Source organism: Tenrec ecaudatus, chromosome 17 (assembly GCF_050624435.1).
Source record: "Tenrec ecaudatus isolate mTenEca1 chromosome 17, mTenEca1.hap1, whole genome shotgun sequence".
In the NCBI taxonomy this organism is placed as follows: Eukaryota; Metazoa; Chordata; class Mammalia; order Afrosoricida; family Tenrecidae; genus Tenrec; species Tenrec ecaudatus.
The window spans coordinates 46,871,290-46,889,103 of NC_134546.1; the positions used below are offsets into that span (position 1 = coordinate 46,871,290).

Genomic DNA, 17,814 nt, shown 5'->3' on the forward strand with positions numbered 1-17,814 from the left:
GGATATAGGAGAAATCAAATGCAAACACGGTCTCCTCCCTCCAGGAGCTAATGAGGATCTTCCAAAAACCTTACCAGTCCACAGGCGTCGGCAGCCACTATGTATTGGCCAATCCAGTGTGCTGGGTAGTTGGGAAGTGCTATACAGATATTCAAAAATTGTTCATTTCCTAAATTAAATTTTTTTAAATAAAAATTTGCTTTAAGAAAATCCTAAAGTGCATCCAACCATTGAAAAAAAATGGCCAGCTCTCCTTAGTACCACCGGTCTTCCTCTTCAGATGTTCTCTCCTCCCTTTGTCTTTGCTAGTGTGTTACTGATTATGTCCTACAGAGGGCCAAGAACATGCATTCCTCTCCGGTTCTAGACTCCCCAATCCTACGGACATGAAATATTCTGAGGATTCCGAGATACAAATAAGAACAGCAAGTATCTTCAACTCAATAAGACCCAGACACTCTAATGAAAGACCCGAGTGTTAACGGTGGGTTTGAGTCATGAGTCGACCCCACGGGAAGGGTATCCGGGGCCAGCTGTACATGTTTTTCTTCAGATATCTTGACAATGTTTATCACCATTAAAGCTGGAAGCTTACTTGGAAAGAGTTTAAGGAAAAAAATAGTTTAAAAATTAAATAATTGGGAAAGGAGGATCGAATGCAATACACAAATAGTCCAAAAACTAATCTCTGTCTATTTTCATTTCAACTTCCTCAATGTCTGTTAACAAGGAAATAAGCACGTTAGGAACTTGACCTAGTTTTATTTTTCTAATATCGAGAACACGCCTGTAAACATTTGAGCAAGGTTTCCTGGATTGAATCAAAGATAGTAATTGGATAGCATCTACTCTACTTCCTTTTTTTTTTTTAACTTAATGGAGGTAGGTTTTTTAATAAGAAGTGAAAGTTTCAGGAGCAAAGTAACACTAAAGAAAGATTACATTATTTTTTGAAGAGTTCCGAATCTTGGATTTATTAGATAACAAAGAAATAACAGGTCAGATGATGTGATAAAAAGAACTCAGGCTGCTCAGAAACAGCCTGGGGCATGTGGGGGTGGGAGGGGCAGGTAGGGGGACAGGAGGGGAAGCACAAGACAATTCTTCAGACCTCTGCATGAGAATGCAAAGACCCCTGATCCTAAACAGCATTCGGCAGTACATGGTACACAAGCAAGTTTCCTTTTATGATAGAAAGCAGAGAAACCCACACACTATACAGTGTGTCTCCAAGGACTACTATAAATCCTTTGGGGGGATATTCATTTCTTTGGAGCAAGCAAACCAAGCTTTCCACAGGGAAACCACTTTCCCAGGATGGTGAGGTAGACTTGGCTTTGTTTCTGCATCTTGTCTCTAGGGGACTAAAGAGACCATCTTCAGGATGCTTTGTGTCATCCATCTCATACATATTTGATGATGCTATTGTGAGTGTGGTCCCATCATTTCTAAAGCAAGGGATGTGATGCTGGTAGGGTACCAGTGGAACTGGCAAAGTCATTTCTTGTTAAATGGATCCCAAATATTCACAAATCCATCAGACCTAACTGTGGCAAATGTGTTGTGGATTCTGTGGAAGGAAAAGGCATTGACTGGGTAGACCTGCTCGATATTATTTTGTTTTAGTCGGTACCATTTGAAGGTGTACTTCTACTGTACCTCAGGGCTTGAGTCCAATATTCGACAGCCACCCAGCCTTCAATGTAGCTTACCACATAACCCCGCTTGCTGAGAAAGGCACAGATGCTTCGTGTCTGGTACTTGAAGCTGGCCTCCCAGCGATGTTGCAAAGAGCCCTTGTTCCACAAGTCCCATAGCAGCCCTCCTCTGCCCACTGTCCCCACAATAAGCTGGTTGCCAGACATGGAGAGAGTGTATGAGAAGGTACGCCCCAAAATGGAATTTCTTTGTCAAAGCTATTAAATTTATTTTTTTAACCAAAAATCCTTATCACCTTCAAAGTACTCTCCATTATACTTAATACATTAATCCATGTGTCAAATCTGTGATTCCACTCTTGGAAACATTTTTCAAACTCATCTGTTTGGATGACTCCCTCTTTTATTTCCTTCACCTTTCTTCACCTCATCAAATTGCCGTCCTTCCATGTCCCTCTGCATTTGCAGAAACAAAAGAAGTCTAACAGAGCAACGTCAGGTGAGTAAGGTCATGGAGCAAAAGAGCATGCTGTTTTTTCCCCAAACTAGCACACTGAGATGACTGTGTGAACAGGTGCATTGTCGTGGTGGCAAATCCAATCCCCAATCTGCCATAAAGACCTTTTTTTGTTACACACTGTTACCCAATCTTTTCAGAACCTCTAAATAAAAAGCTTGATTAACAATCTGACTTGGAAGATTGAGCTCCAAATGCACTGTAAGTCAACATTTTCTTGTGTTTGGTAAGTTGAGGGACATTCAGAATGAGGTTTGTCATCAATCAATATCTTACCTTTTTTGAAACAAGAAAATCACTTGCACACTTGAGTTTTTCCCATAGCACTGTCCTTGTAAGCTGTGTTCAACATCACGACAGTTTCTGTGGCATTTTTCCACAGCAGGAAACACAACTTCAAAGCCGCACGCTTTTCTTTTAAATTGACCATCACAAAAAAAAAAAAAAACAGGTTCTAGGGAAGTGCTTTTATGAAAAAAATCACTGTGACTACAGAGAACCTTCCCAGGCTATGCCACTGGATCCACTAACTCAGAGCATGTTGCCTTGCCCAGCAGGAAAAATGAGGCGCTCTGAGGTCCCACTATACCCAGAAATTCTGGTTTTGTGGGGTACCCCCCTAGTACACCTTTGCAGGCTGCAAGAAGGTTCCAGCATTACAAGGTGATCAAGGATCCCACAAGTTAACTGTCTGATCCCAACGTCCAGTAACACAGTGTCACTTCTGGACAGTATTCAATACATCTAATGGGGACATACAGGGTCTCAACAAGGTTTTCTTTCTCAGTATTAAAATCAGTTGATAATCTAACCCCTTGCTAATAGAAAGCATAGAAAGAGCTGTACTTGAGTGGCATGGATTTGGCTGGCACATCACAGAAGCACAGGGATGTGTCCCAATAGAACACCAGCAGGAAATCGGAGGTGTTTGGGATGAACTTCACAGAGATGCCATCTTTGGGTGGCTGGTTCAGCTTGGATTTATTATTTATTGTTATTCCAGCTGGTCAGGGGGCTCCCCTACAGACAGCTCCACCAGCGCCAGCCCATGAGCTCCCCAGAAGACCAAATATAGTACATTTTAAAAATCAAAATAATTCCTAAACTTGCCAATAACTCCTTGAGTAATTATGAATTCATTATCATTCTTTTAACTAAAATTATAGTTTTTCTTAAAGTAATAATCATTATTAAAGAATAACATATAGATTTTAATTTGAACTGGCCTTTCAGTAAAATCTCACCATTAAATTCTAACAGTCAAAAATACATTATCAGTGTTGAAGGCAAATAAAAAATCAGTTATAGGGAAACATGACTAAAACTTTTATTGTTTTCATATGAAAGTATCTATGAGGTTAAGTCAAAAAGTATTGCCAGTGGGTTTATTCAAAACAAAATATGTTTAAACATATCTGTGATCAGTCGATGGATACATACAAGGTTTCTCAGTAATGTACTTGCTTAGTCTCATAGTGGACACTTTTTTAATAGGGATTTTTTAGGGGGAAAAATTTATCAGGTATTAGAGCTAATATCAAGTTTTAAAGAACACTCAAGCAGTTATTATCCCAAATCACTGAAGCTTTGCAACATGTTTACATGATGACTATACCACACAAAAAACTGCAGTTTTTAAATGGATCAGAATTTTAAGGAAGGTCAGGAAGACCTCAAAGAGATCAAGGCAGAAAAGTCAGATCCAAAAGTAATGGTTACTGTTATTTGGGATTCCAGAGTCAATTTTCATAGATTTTCTCGAAGGACACAGGACAAGCACGTGGCTTATTATGAAGAACTTTTTAAGAACATTGAAAACTGACATGGTGAGAAAAAGTCAGGAAACTAGCACCAAGATTTTTATTCCTATCACAACAATGTGCCTGCTCATTCTCTGAGGGTAGTGAAAATTTCACTTGGAAATGTTATCCCATCAAACCTACAGACTTCATCTCAGTCATTCAGACTTCTTTCTGGTCTACAAATTCAAAGAACAGTGAAAAGAAACACAACTTTGATGTGGTGTAAATGGAAAACTGGAAAATTCTTCAGGGAAAGGTTAAAAACTCGTGGCCATCAAGTTGATGCTGACTCATAGTAAGCCTCTATGACAAGGAATAATTGTCCCCTTGTGTGTATGAGACTAGAACTCTAAAAAAAAGCTCAGACTTTCTCCTGAAGAGTGGCTGGTGGTTTCAAACTTGCATTACCTTGACCTTGACCTTCCATTACGCCACCAGGGCTCTAGGGAAAGGTTATAAAGATGAAAACACCACCTTCAGAAGTGTATAGGCCTAGTTGGAGGATATGACAAGAAACAATAGTTTCACATATTAATATGTTTGTTTCATAATGGCTTCTGTGATTTTGTAGCAACACTTTTATTTTTATTTACCTTTGTATAGGTGAAGAGGGGGCAGGAAAAATAAAAACTAATTTCAAAATGTATTAAGAACTCTCTATGAAAGAAAAAACTCAAGTTCAAAGAATTTCTTTACTTTCAGCAAGGTAAACACATGCATTTAACTCTGATCTTTGCTTTCTCTAAAACTACAATACAGGGGGGAAAAAACCTGAAGGATATAACCTCAAAATAACAGAGGGGAAGGAAAGAATATTATTTGATAAAATTTAAGTCAGAAGAGCAGGTAAAAATTCTAGCTTAACAGGTTCTGTGTAAGCTGTGTTCTAAGCCAACAGGAAAACAACAAACCCAGTTTTCACCACACATGTACCGTTGGATATTAGGGAAAGGTGAAGGTAAGAATAGAAGCTGCAAGATTGATTGAAAAACATGTCTAAGAGTAAATATGATACCACAAAACGTTTCTCTACTACTTCCTATGCAAAATGTGTGACTCCCCTTCTTTAGTCCTGATAGACGACTGTAGTGGTTATGTGTCAACTTGGCTGGGCCAAGTTGGGCAGCGATGGTATTAACATGGTAGTTATGTAATGATGTAACTTGACAGTTATGTAATGATATAGTCACCTTCCATCTGCGATATATAATGTAAACAGCTCTGAACAGCTCTGTGATGAGATCTGGCATAATGGGATCATCTCTACAGTGAGAACTAGTACAAATGGTCAATCTATTGACTATGAATTTCATCCAACCAGTGACCTGCATCCAATATTTACGGCCATTCTTATGCATCTTTTCTCTGAAAGGTATTAGAACAGTGGTTCTCAACCTGTGGGTCATGACCCCTTCAGGGATCGAATGACCCTTTCACAGGGGTTGCCCGATTCATAACAGCAGCAAAATTACAGTGATGAAGTAACAACAAAAATAATTTTATGATTGACGGCGGAGGGGGTTCACCACCACATGAGGAACTGTATTAAAGGGTCGTGACATTAGGAAGGTTGAGAACCACTGTATTAGAGTATGTACTTCACCAAAGTTAGAGGTAAGAACAGGGATGAGTGATAAATATAATCAAGAAAAAAGGAAACTCAGAGAACAGGGAAGTGAAGGGAAGCTCCAGGGTGATGAGAAAGGAAAATGCAGGACAAGAGAGTAGACCAGGTCACAAGAGCAAGCCCTGCATCTTACAGCTCCACGAGGTACTTTGTAAAAGAAGAAAATCTGGAAACAGCCTACTGCATCTTGAAGTCTTGAAATGGCTAAGCACCATGGGGAGAGTTAGGGCGGAGTGAGTGATCAATGCATAGAAAAAGAAGCAAGTATAGAAAATGAAAGGACAATTGCTACCTTTAGGCAGAAACAAATGCTAAGAAAGGAAGTATAAATAATCATAGCACTGCTTGACCAAGCTGTATTCAAATTAACACCATCATACAAATGTAAATGCTGTGGGGGTGGGGTGGGCAGGTTCTACTTATCAGGAAGGTAGAAAGGGTCACTACTTCTAACACGCATATGGTAAGGGTAGAGGCAAGGCATGAAAGTTAGTTACAAAGAAGAAAAAACTAATAAACGGAAAAAAGTGAAGCAATACAAGCATATTGTTTTTAAAAATAGAGATAAAAGCAATTGCTTACTGGGGTTCAAAATGTTGAGGTGCAGAGATGGTGGGGTAAGCTGTTTCTCATGATAAACCTTGTAGAACCCGTTTATACTTGTGAACCATGTGTGTGCAGTTCTTTTTACTTTGACAAAAATGAAAACTTTGAATTTAAAATTTGATAAAAATTAAAACTCTATGAAAATAAGAATTGCCTGACTGAAAACTCATGACTTCTTTCACTTAATACAAATCGCTAACATTTATTTAGGACTAGCTGGGCACTATTCTAAATATTTTGCATAGAATCATTCACTAAATGCAAAACAATTCTAAGAAATTTGTATTATCATTTAACCTTTACTATTTAAATCCTCTCCTATGGAATTGAGGCTCAGAGACATTAATTATGTATATGCAGCTAATAAGTGGTGGAATTAAGATTTTGTGGAGCAGTAGCAGCGAGTCAGACCCAGAACTTGCTCTCAAGTGTTCTATCTGAAAATTGCCACTTCATCCTTCCGTAAAGGGTGCTAATGATGGTCTTCTTTTTGTCTGGAATTCTCTTCTGAACCACACTGACCTAAGTAACTTTCACTCATCCTTAGCCCCCAAGTCCAGGCTTTTCTGGACTTAAGTCTTTTGTCCTCAATGCTCACAAACCTGTTTCCCTCCTTCAAAACACGTTCATGGTTATGATCATCTCAAACTAATTCCATACCATCTGGAGGATTCTGACTCATAGTACCCCACTACAGAGTTTTCGAGGTTGTAAATCTTTACAGGAGAAGCCTCAGCATTGTCCCACTGAGCATCTGGTAGTTTTAAACCACTGATCTTGTGGCCAGCAGTCCAACACTTACCCAACAGTGTCACAAGGGTTCTTATTTGTGTGACCAATTACTTAGTGTACTTGCACACCTTCCCAACTAGAATAATCTATGTGAGGGCAGGGATCACATCTGTTTTTGCTCAACACTGTATCATTAGCAGCTTGAAGAACAAATAGCTGAACACATAAACACGTGTATGAACAGGCAATATAGGTTTCTGAAGTGTGCGTTTAAGTTTTTTTTCTCAAGGCAACTAAATTTCCCTTTATGGAAAAACTCCTCCAAAATGATTATTTAATGAATTATAAAACCAAGGAATGAAAACAACCAATTAGCTAAAATTTTGTGTTTTAAGTAATGACATCATAATCACAGGGGTCATATCTCTCCTATTTAGGCATTAGTCTCTGAAGGGCCTTCTCTGTGAGGCTACCTTTATTAAAATTTGTCTTTAGATAGCAATATTTACAAGGATCCCTGGTGTTGCAGTGGTTATGCATTGGCTGCTAATCGCATGCTCACCAGTTCAAAACTACTAGTCACTCCTTGGGAGAAAGACAAGGCTCTCTACTTCCATAAAGAGCTACAGTCTCAGAAACCCACAGAGGCAGTCCTGTCCTGTCCTAGAGGCTCACTATGATTTAAAAATCGAGTTTTGTTTGTTTTTTTCACTCATTCTTTTCTTCCTTCCTTCCTTCCTTCATTTTGGAGATACATGTCTAAAGAGAGTGAGTGTAGGGTATCTAGCCCTGGGCAAGGCTGTTTATTTGACTAATAGGAGAATCTATCCCCACCATATTATTTAGCTGTTATCGAATGATTTCGCCCATTGTGCCACCAGGGTTCCTTTGATGCTCTCCTGATTGATACTTATTAGGACTCGCTGGTTGGTGAAAATGATTAAATGGTTTACTACTAACAGAAAGGCCTGAGTCCAAGCCCACCCAGAAGCACGTTTAGGAGACCTGCAGGTTTGCTTCTGAAAGGTCAATCCTTGATAACTCCAGAAGTCCTACTCTATACACGTGGGGTTAACATGGGTCAGAATCAACGCTATAGCAACTACATTGTTGCTGTTGATGCTATTGTTAGTGTATTTCTTTACATTTTAACCTACCACATATTAAATCTTTGTCTCTAATACAAATGCTTTATTCCACATCATTTAATAAACACATAGAAGATTTGGTGACATCTCACTCATCCATGTCTTCAAAGAGTCTGCCTAGTGATGTAGGTGTTTTGCTTTTTGTCACATCATTACTAATGGAACTCAGAGACAGGCCTTTGAACAATGCTTTTTACTTCTGTACAGTTGCTTTATGGTATCCGTAGACGGCTGTAAGGACAGTCATCAAAGACGTCATGATTCCACATTTTTCGCTCTGATGGCGCTGTTCTCATCTGTTATCCTCCCAGAGACCTGAGCCCTGTGTTTCTGGCTTCTCTCCTCTCATTATCTGACATTCCAGTCTCGTCCATCGCTGGCCAGGGCTGCTCTTTGCCTTTCATTCTCAGAGCCAAATATCAATACTGTCCACACAGTTCCAAATGTTCAGAATCAAAATTCACAATAGCAATGCTTTGTGAATATGCCGTTCATTTCTGAGGCTTGTTTTTTATTTACATGGACTCTTCTTCGCATTTTAAAAATACACGCACATTTGCTTTAAGAAGTGGGTCCCCTTCGATCCACCAAAAGATTGAAAAGATGCCTTTGGACAAAGCCAGCTCAGATTTAATGGCAAATACAGATTTGACTTGCACTTTATCCCATCTTCATTCTGATAATTCATAGTTAATGCTACACACACTTGACTCGATGACTTTTTTAAAATCTTGTATGCTGAAGGGTGCGCACATTAACCCCATATTCTACCATCCAGCAACCTGTCCTTATTTATCAGCATTAACTGAGCTGTCACTGACATCCATTCATTAGCTTTAGAAAGATTTAAGACTCTCCTCGAATATGATCTAACTGTGTTATTTATCATTTTCTGTCACTAACTTCTCTTTCTACTGGTATCTGCTTTAGGGCAATAGATCATCTTCTGGACCAAACTTCTCATTAATTCCAGGACTGCCACACTTTAGTTTTTAATGTTAATCTTGATGGGATAGATCAAATTCTGTTTTCCCAATAGCCAAGCAATGGTTTCTCATCACTAAATAGTCTTGTAATATCAATCTAGTTTCAGTAATTCCCACCCAAGAGAACTACCAACAGCCTCTAAAGAAACTTTCTAGTGGCACAGACTAAGTTTTTTAAGGACATGGAATTGACTCTTGGGGTATAGCCTTAGTTCATGGAAACTGTAATATTCAGAGCGCATGTCAGGGTAGGTGCCAGCTAACAACATAGCCCCATTTCGTGGTGTTTTGAGCCTTCAAATAGAGAGGAAAATCCTGGGATAGGGGTGTTCATGTGTTTTTCCAATGCTGGATTTTAATCTCCAGCAAAGTCTGTCTGGATCTGACTTCTGAGGTGAAACCTCATACATGCCACCAATCATCCTGACTTCATAAATAGCATCAGACTCAAAACAAATCAAGCAGGTGAGTGGTTGCCTCCACGCAAGGCTGAACATGGTTATTCATAATCAGCGCATGCTCTTTGAACATCGCAATGGTATGGTGTGTTTAACTAAAGGCATGATGCATTGCTAATAGACGGCTTCTTCCCATGCCACGCGGTGTGTCCTGGCGCATTTCCACCAAAATATCCAATTTTACCATGGAATGTAAACCAACCCAAGAGGATCCCTGCTTGGTGAGCACAGAAATCTACTCTCTGGATGATGGTCTTGGAGAAAGAGGAAGTAGCTTTCTTGAACAGCACCCTGCAAGGAGGCTGGAGGACAGTTCCTCAGAGCTTGCTCTCTGATACCTGAGGGTTCACCTTTTTATAGGATGGGTAAGAGGGAAGTTGTCCATATTCATAAAATTCCTTCAGTAACTTCATGTTTATGCATCTTGGGCAGACCAGGTGTGCTTCACGCAGCCGTGTCTTCCATGTTCAGCAAAGACGTCCACGATGCGTGGGGTTTGCACAGGCAGTCCGCTTGTAACGTCATGTTTAGTATATAGTCAGGTCCAGTTGCAGTTGCTTACAGACTGAATAAACCCAGGTTGAGCAAATCCCGTTACTTTTCTTCAAAACAACTTAGTGGAAGTGAGTCAACTTTTTGTTATCTGCATTTAACCTAGCCTGGGCGGGCTTCCATAAGAGGGAGATAAAACAAGGTCAAGGAATAAGGAAGGTAACTCAAATTTAAAATGACTGTATATCCTTTACCATGAATCATTGCCAAACAAAAAGAAGGAGCTTCTTTGATTTACCAAAATTGTTGTTGTTAGGCACCATACAATCAGCTCCTATGAACAACAGAATGAAACACTGCATGGCCCTGAACCACCCTGACAATTGGTCCTGTTCCTGGCCCATCAGTACAGCCACTGTGGCAATCCATCTCATCGACGGCTTTCCTCTTTTACATAGCCTCTCCACTTTACCAAGCAGGATATCTTTCTCCAGGGACTGCTCTGACAATATGTCCAAAGTATGTAAGACCAAGACTTGCCATTTTTGCCTCTAAGAAGCACTCTGCCCGTGTGTCTTCCAAGACAAATCGGTTTGTCCTTTTAGCAGTCCATGATACTTCCAATATTCTTCACCAGCAACACATGTAGATGCATCGATTCTTCGCCTGTCTTCCTTATTCCATGTCCCACTTGTACATGCATATGACACCATAGAGAATACCCTTGTTTAGGTCAGGTGCACCACAGTCCTCAATGGAGCATCCTTGATCTTCAAGAGCTAAAGAGGTTTCTGCGGCGGATTTACCTAATGCAACTCATCTCACGATCTCTTGAGAGCTGCTTCCGTGGGCATTGATTGGGGATGCAAAGAAAAAAAATCTTTGACAACTACAATCTTTTCTCCATTTATCAGGATGTTACCTATTGGTCCCATGGGGGGGGGTTAGTCTTCTTTACACTGAGCTGTAGTCCATAATGAAGGCTGAAATCTGTGATCTTCACCAACAAATGCTCCAAGTCCTCTTCACTTTCAGCAAGCACGGTTGTGTCATCTGCATAGAACAGGTTGTTAATATGCCTTCCTCCAATCCTGATGCCACATTCCTCCGCATATAATCCTGCTTCTCTGATTTGCTCAATTGAGCATCCAGTTCAGAGTAAAACTGCTCTCCGGGACTCCCAAGGATATAGATCTTTGTGGAAGCACACTGCCACATCTTTCTCCCTCAGAGCAGCTGGAGGGTTTGAACCAGCAACCCTTGCATTAGCAGTCGGGTGCTTTAACCACTGGGGCACAAGGGCTCCTCCACAGAGCCAGGTCCTTAAGGAAGGAAACCACAATTTGTGTTCTCTATCAATGCTATGAAAAGGTAGGCAATCAATAATTATTTGTTGAACAAGCAGATGTCCTACAGGAGAGCCCAATGATATGTTCTGTTCTGACACTATTATAAAATTAAAAGTTTTCTGTCATAAATCAAGCTTTTGTGTTTCAAGCTAACAATGATTTTAATTGGATGATAGGTGCTCCTCTGGCCCTTCTGTCCCTTGTGCAGATGTTTTGGTTAGTGCTTACCATCTACGATTTGGCACGCGGGTTGTCACAAAAGTCCAATTGCACCGCACGGCGGGAGTTACAGCATGTTTGACCATGGCACCGCATTGCCCTTAATGTAACACAGCACAGCACGACACCCCTATCATCTAATTAAATACAATGCCAAGGGAAATGTGTCACTGTGAAGGTGAAACAGGCATGCTATTCCCTTCTCCTTTCTACGGAAGAGGCATCTAAGGGCTAACTGAGGAAGAAGGAATTTAACACAGTGAGGATCTGAAGCATGCCAAAAAGACACGAAAAAAGAATAAGACAAAAGAGCGAGGGCATGTAAGGAAAATACGGGATAAAAAGGAAGATGCAGTAAGTGCTTATGGAATCTCAACTTTTTTTTTCCCAACTTAAGCCATACTTACATAGTTCAGAGAAGCAAAGACTATTCCTGAGCAATGGAAACAAGATAAAGTAGTTTATAATAGATATGGCATAAATATCATCAAAATTGAGCTCATTTTGTTGAAGAAGCTTGTGTGACAAAAGATAGTTGAGGGCGGACGCTTCGCTACAAGGCAGTGTAGCTATACTGCAGCCCTGAGGATACCTTTAATGTACTGTGTGTCACGTTGCGCTAGTTGTCATTAGCTGCACTCTGCCTCCTGACAGCATTCTCTGTGACAGAATGAAATGACAATGCACCATCAGATACCTTCATGTTTACAAGCATGCTTGAGTCCACGGTTGCCTTCCACCTCCCAGACCTATGCTGGGCAGTTTCTATTGTGGTCCATAGACTCTTTATTAGATCATTTTCAGCAGTAACTCTTTCCGGGTGTTATTGCTGAAACTTTTCCACCATGGATAACCTGCTGGTATTTGAAATATGGGTAGAGTGATTCCAGAATGATAGCAACACATAAGCCACTACCATAGAACGAACTGAGAGACAGGTGGGAGGATTATAACCTGTTGCTGCCAGGTGCCATCAACTTGATTTTCAACTCGCAGGAATCCATGTAGAACTTCCCCATCAGGTTTTCTTGGCTGTAATCTTTACTGAAGGTGCCCTGTTGTTGTACTAGTTACACCTTGGGCTGCTAACCTCAAGGTCCCAAGCTCAAAACCACCCACCACTCCACAGGAAAAAGGTGGGCTTTTTACTCCCCCAAAGAGTTACAGTGTCAAGCCAATGCAGTGCATTGCTCTCCATAGGAACAGCACCCTACCAGGCAGAGCTGGCCGCCCCTGGGTGATTCCGTGCCTCGTGGATGATATAAAATATAACTCAACACAGGCAAAGGCTATCCTAAGAAACGCAGAGGAAAAGTGTCACCATATGCATTTTGGGGTGCAAACTTGCTGGGAGGCACTCAAGAAGAAGCACCCAGTCAAATGCTTCAGCCAATTTCTCCCAATCCTCTCAGAAGTGCTCAGAGAGGTGGACCGAGTCTACACAGAGAAGGGGAAATTTGAAGACATGGCTAAGTGGGCAAGGCTCAGTGGAAGAAAACAAGGAAGTTCAAGGGCCCCAATGTACGCAAGAGGCTTCCTTAGTCTTTTTCTTGTTTTGTTCTGAGTATCTCCCCCACATCACAGATGAGCCCCCTAGCCTGTCCATCAGGAAGGTTACAAGGAAGCTGGGAGACTGTGGAATAACACTGTGGACAACAGCAAGCAGCCCTAAGAGAAGAAGGCTGCCGTCCTAAGGAGAAATACAAAAAGGATCATTCTGCAGCCTGATGCAGCCCAAAGGGGAGCAATCAAGGCTGAGAAAAGCAAGAGGAAGAATTAGGAAGAGAAGGACAAGAAGATGAGGAAGACAAAATAAAAAGGAGTAAAGGTGACTGATGAATACATTGGTTCTAGCACAGTTCCCCCACCCTACCCCTCACCCTGTCTATAACACATTTAATATCCCGTACAGAACTCACTCTTTTTAAAGAAAAGGGGGCTGAGTGGGAAAATGTAAGGTTTGGTTAGGGTTAAAGAAAAAAAGAAAGAAAATGTAAGACTGGGGAAGATTTGTTTTTAAACTGTACAATGTCTTTATTTGTGTAGTTAACATAGTACCAAATGTATCTTTAGATAGACCTGTCCTGATGGTCTTTTCAATAGCCACTAATTTTCTCTGGGGTGGTCTGGGGATTGTAAATTGGCAGGTCCTTGTGGGTGCACAGCACAAATTAGTTATATATGTGTGACATACCCAGAGTGGGCTCAAAGCACACCACCATTACAGGTTTGAAGTGCTTTGTAACTGGTGGCCAGCATGTGACTATTGCCCGAAATGCTCTCGATCCCGAGGGGGAAATGTAAGGGGCTTTTCTAGAGTGCCTTGGGAAGTTGGGACAGCTTGGGACATTGTGGTTATAAAATAAAGCAACGGAAAGTTTGTGGGTGAAGACAGTGCAGGGAAAATCCTCCAAACAATGCACCTGTGACTCTGAGGGTAAAAATGTTCCTGCAAAACGGGATGCTAGTCAGGGAGGGATTTTTCAGGTGGAGAGGCCAGACTGAGTTATATAGTTACAAAATGGAGTTCCTTATGCTAAGCTTAGTGAGAAAGTGACGGTTTACTGCACCAACCTGGCTGATAAACATTTGTGGGGCTAATTGAAGGGTGGAGAGATAAATGGCTCAATGAGCCTCACCTTTGTAGTTCTCGGGTCTCTTGTTCTCTGATGGTTGGACCAGTATGCAGCTGCCTTAGCTGGCTAGGCCAACTTCCTGTGAGGCATCCTGAGGAGAAGCCATATGGACTTACCCTGATGCAGACCTGGGTGCTGGAGAAGCTGCATGGAGACCCATGCCAGCGCAGAGATGCTTACACCACCACTGGATTCAAAGAGTTTCTACCCACTGGCCTGCGATCCTCCTGCATTCGGCACCATTGTGTGTGTGTGTGTGTGTGTGTGTGTGTGTGTTGTGAGTTTGAGGCCATTATAGATTGGTGTCGGACATATGGGCTAGGTCAGACATATGGGCTTGGGCTGAACTGGGTTGGGATGCTGTCTGAATGTATACTTACCCTATATATAAAACTGTCTCTTATACATATATGAATTTCTGTGGATTTGTTTCTCTAGTTTACCCAGACTAACACACTTGGCCACTACATGTGGATGGTAATTTTTCTGTTTGTTTGTTTTTCTCTTCAGTTGTCTCTAATTCAGCTTATACAAAATTATTGTTCTGTTAACTGAATACCATTCCTTAATTCGAAAAAAGACCAACTTTTGTTGACAGTCTTTATGCTTCAAAGTTTGTACAATTTTTTAATTAAAAAATATTTACAATCTCAGATACTCACAAGAGCAGTTCCACCCTCTCCTATAGGGGTCACTGTGAGTTGACATTGGCTCTCGGGAGTGATTTTGGGATTTTGTATTGTTTACAGGAATAGATTACCAGGCCATTCTCCCATAGAGCAACTACATAACTTTGAACCATCAACCTTGTAGTTAATAGCTGAGCATTTGACTGTTGGACCACAAGGGCTCCTGGGATTGTAAATATTGCTTCTTTTTCCAGATTAAGACATTGGGTTTAATTATCAATACTGAAATTCAGTATTGAGCCTATGTAAAGAAATGTACCTGTTTGCATTTTTTATTACCTAATGATTTAGAATTTCTGTTATGGTCAGTGGAGGCCATATTTCACACTGCAGTTATATGCAAGTTCTAGGCTAATATACACAGTACAGACACAAAGAGGACTTTATGTTGACCCCTACAACTGAGGCAACTTAGGTAAATGAAGGACTACAGTACTTACAAAGTTAATTTAGTGATGATTCAAAAGTGTCCAAATATAAAAGCATATCTAAGGAGGTCTTGTTATATTAATGTAAACATTCCTAGAATATGGTAGTTACATAATCTGGTGTCAACTTGAGACTATTAAGAGTGAAGGGGTGAAGTTTAGTCTGTCAATCAGGTCACAGCTTGAAACCTCATTTGGAGGGGCTACAGATAAATAGCTCACTAGAGGCCAGACCCACTCTCTTTGCTTTGTCTTCCTACTCAGCTACGCTAATGGAGTCAGAGCCCTGGAGCCGAAGGAGCCACGTGGAGACCCACACCAGTGCTGAGATGCTCCCACTGCCACTGATCCACGAGACTTTCCATGCACTGGTCTGTGATCTTCCTGTATTCAGTGTCATTGCATGTGTGGTGTGAGTCTGCAGAGGAATTTACAGACTGGTATCAAACATATGAGCTAATATTGGACTTATAGACTTGATGTGGACTGGGCTGGGGTGTTTTCTCAATATACAGTTACTCTTTATATAAAGCTCTTTCTCGCACACATATGAGCCTTCCTTGATTTGTTTCTCCAGACTATCCAGCCTAACACATAGGTGGACGCAATTATTTTTTAAAGATAAAGCAAAGTTATGATGATATCCAAATAGTGCGCTACAAAAAAGCCATCAGGAAATGTGTACTGAATGCTCATGTGCATAGCATTTTACCAGCGAGTCACTATAGAAATAAAACAAAATAAGTGAAGATATACCCCTTCCCACAAGGGAATTACCCTCTAGTTACAGAAGTAATCTAGGCCATTGAGAGTGAGCAAACCAATTAATGTCCACTGTAAAAATGAAATCATCTTTGTATTCTACATTTTCAAATCATCTTTCTATTCTACATTACTTGTCTACTGCCTGGCTCTTACCAAAATGAAAAGTCAACTGTGTTTGCATACACATTTATTTATCATATGCTGCCTTTTTCACAAATATTTGAAGTAATGTTTTTGAAATGAATATAAATAATACTAAATTATAATTTAAAACAGAGAAAACACATAATATAATGGATTTGAAAACTGGAATCATTTGACAGAGATATACACAGGCACAATTCTACTACACAGGAAGCAACACTGAACTGCAAATTGTTCACAGTTTCCTACCTACCAAAAGGAAATGGAAAACATGGTAGATATTTCTCAATTAATTCTTCAAAAAAATCAAAATATTTTGTCTTTAAATTTCTTATATGAAACTCTTTAGCGTGTCACATAGGTGACATTAAAGTAAGCCAAATTATTGTTCAGATAACTTTAATTGTGTTAAACAAGGAAGTACTCATTGCATCAGCACCAAAGCCTTCTCTTACTTGCACAGAATTTATAAATTCTGGAGACAGTGATTTCAGCTGGATTCTCCAGTTGGGCTACTCTTCCAAATTAAATATAAAGAAAACATGGTTATCCTACATGATAACTCACTAAAGTAAAGCACTAAAGCAAAGAGAGAGAGAGAAAAAAAAAAGAAGAAATGAGGGAGTGAGGGAGAATTTCCTTCAGTTCCATTTCTATATAAGAAGGCTCTCAGAGCTTCCTACGGAAGACACATGTTCCAACAGCTTCACCTCTGTAGTTATTCTATGAGCTCTAATTGTGGTCTTTGGTCAATCCTGGTTCATAACTGAAAGCTGCCAAAAATCTCCATAGCTACAGATTGCCCTGTTCCCTTTTTGAGGTGTACCTAACCCTCTGGCAGCAGAGTTTACAAACTGTGTGTAACTGCCCTTTATCAGGTCAATCATGTAACTAATCCTGACCACAAAAATCTGTGAATGGAAAGGAATCTAATAGAAAATACTGGAGTATATTTAACATCACATAGGCAATTGTGGGTCTGTGTCTGTATAGGTGAGTTCCCCCTGGGCTGTGATGTTAGACATACAAATGTACCCAAAAATAAAACAGACTTTTTTTTTCAAAACTATGTAGTTAAATTTTTTGTAAGCAACCTTATAAACTTTGAAGCACTCTCCATTACACTTAATACATTTGTCTAATCTGCGATTCCATTCTTGGGAGCATTTTTCAAACTCATCTGTTTGGACAGTTGACAGCACTTCCTCATTTTTTTCTTCACCTCTTGTACATGGTCAAATTGTTGACCTTTCATGTTCCTCTGCTTTTGTGGAACCAAAAAGAAGTCTCACAGAGTGAGGTCAGGTGAGTAAGGTGCCTGGGGCAAGAGCAGAGGGCTGTTTTTTTTTGGGGGGGGGGGTTGCTCAAAAGTGGCACACTGAATTGGCTGTATTAGCAAGTGCATTGTCATAATGGTAAAACCAGTCCCCCATCTGCCACAAATCAGAACTTTTTTGTCACATACTGTTACACAATTTTTACAGAAAAGTTCTACACCAACTTATTTGGCCTAACTCCCTCTTTTCAGTAAAAGAATTACTCAGAACCTCCCTGGCAA

General features: G+C 40.4%; 1 pseudogene; it reads right to left on the minus strand.

Moving 5' to 3' along the window:
* Positions 1-1,141: 1,141 nt before the first annotated feature.
* The window catches only part of LOC142430429 (mitotic checkpoint protein BUB3-like), a 66,051-nt pseudogene continuing 49,378 nt past the window's right edge, over positions 1,142-17,814 (minus strand).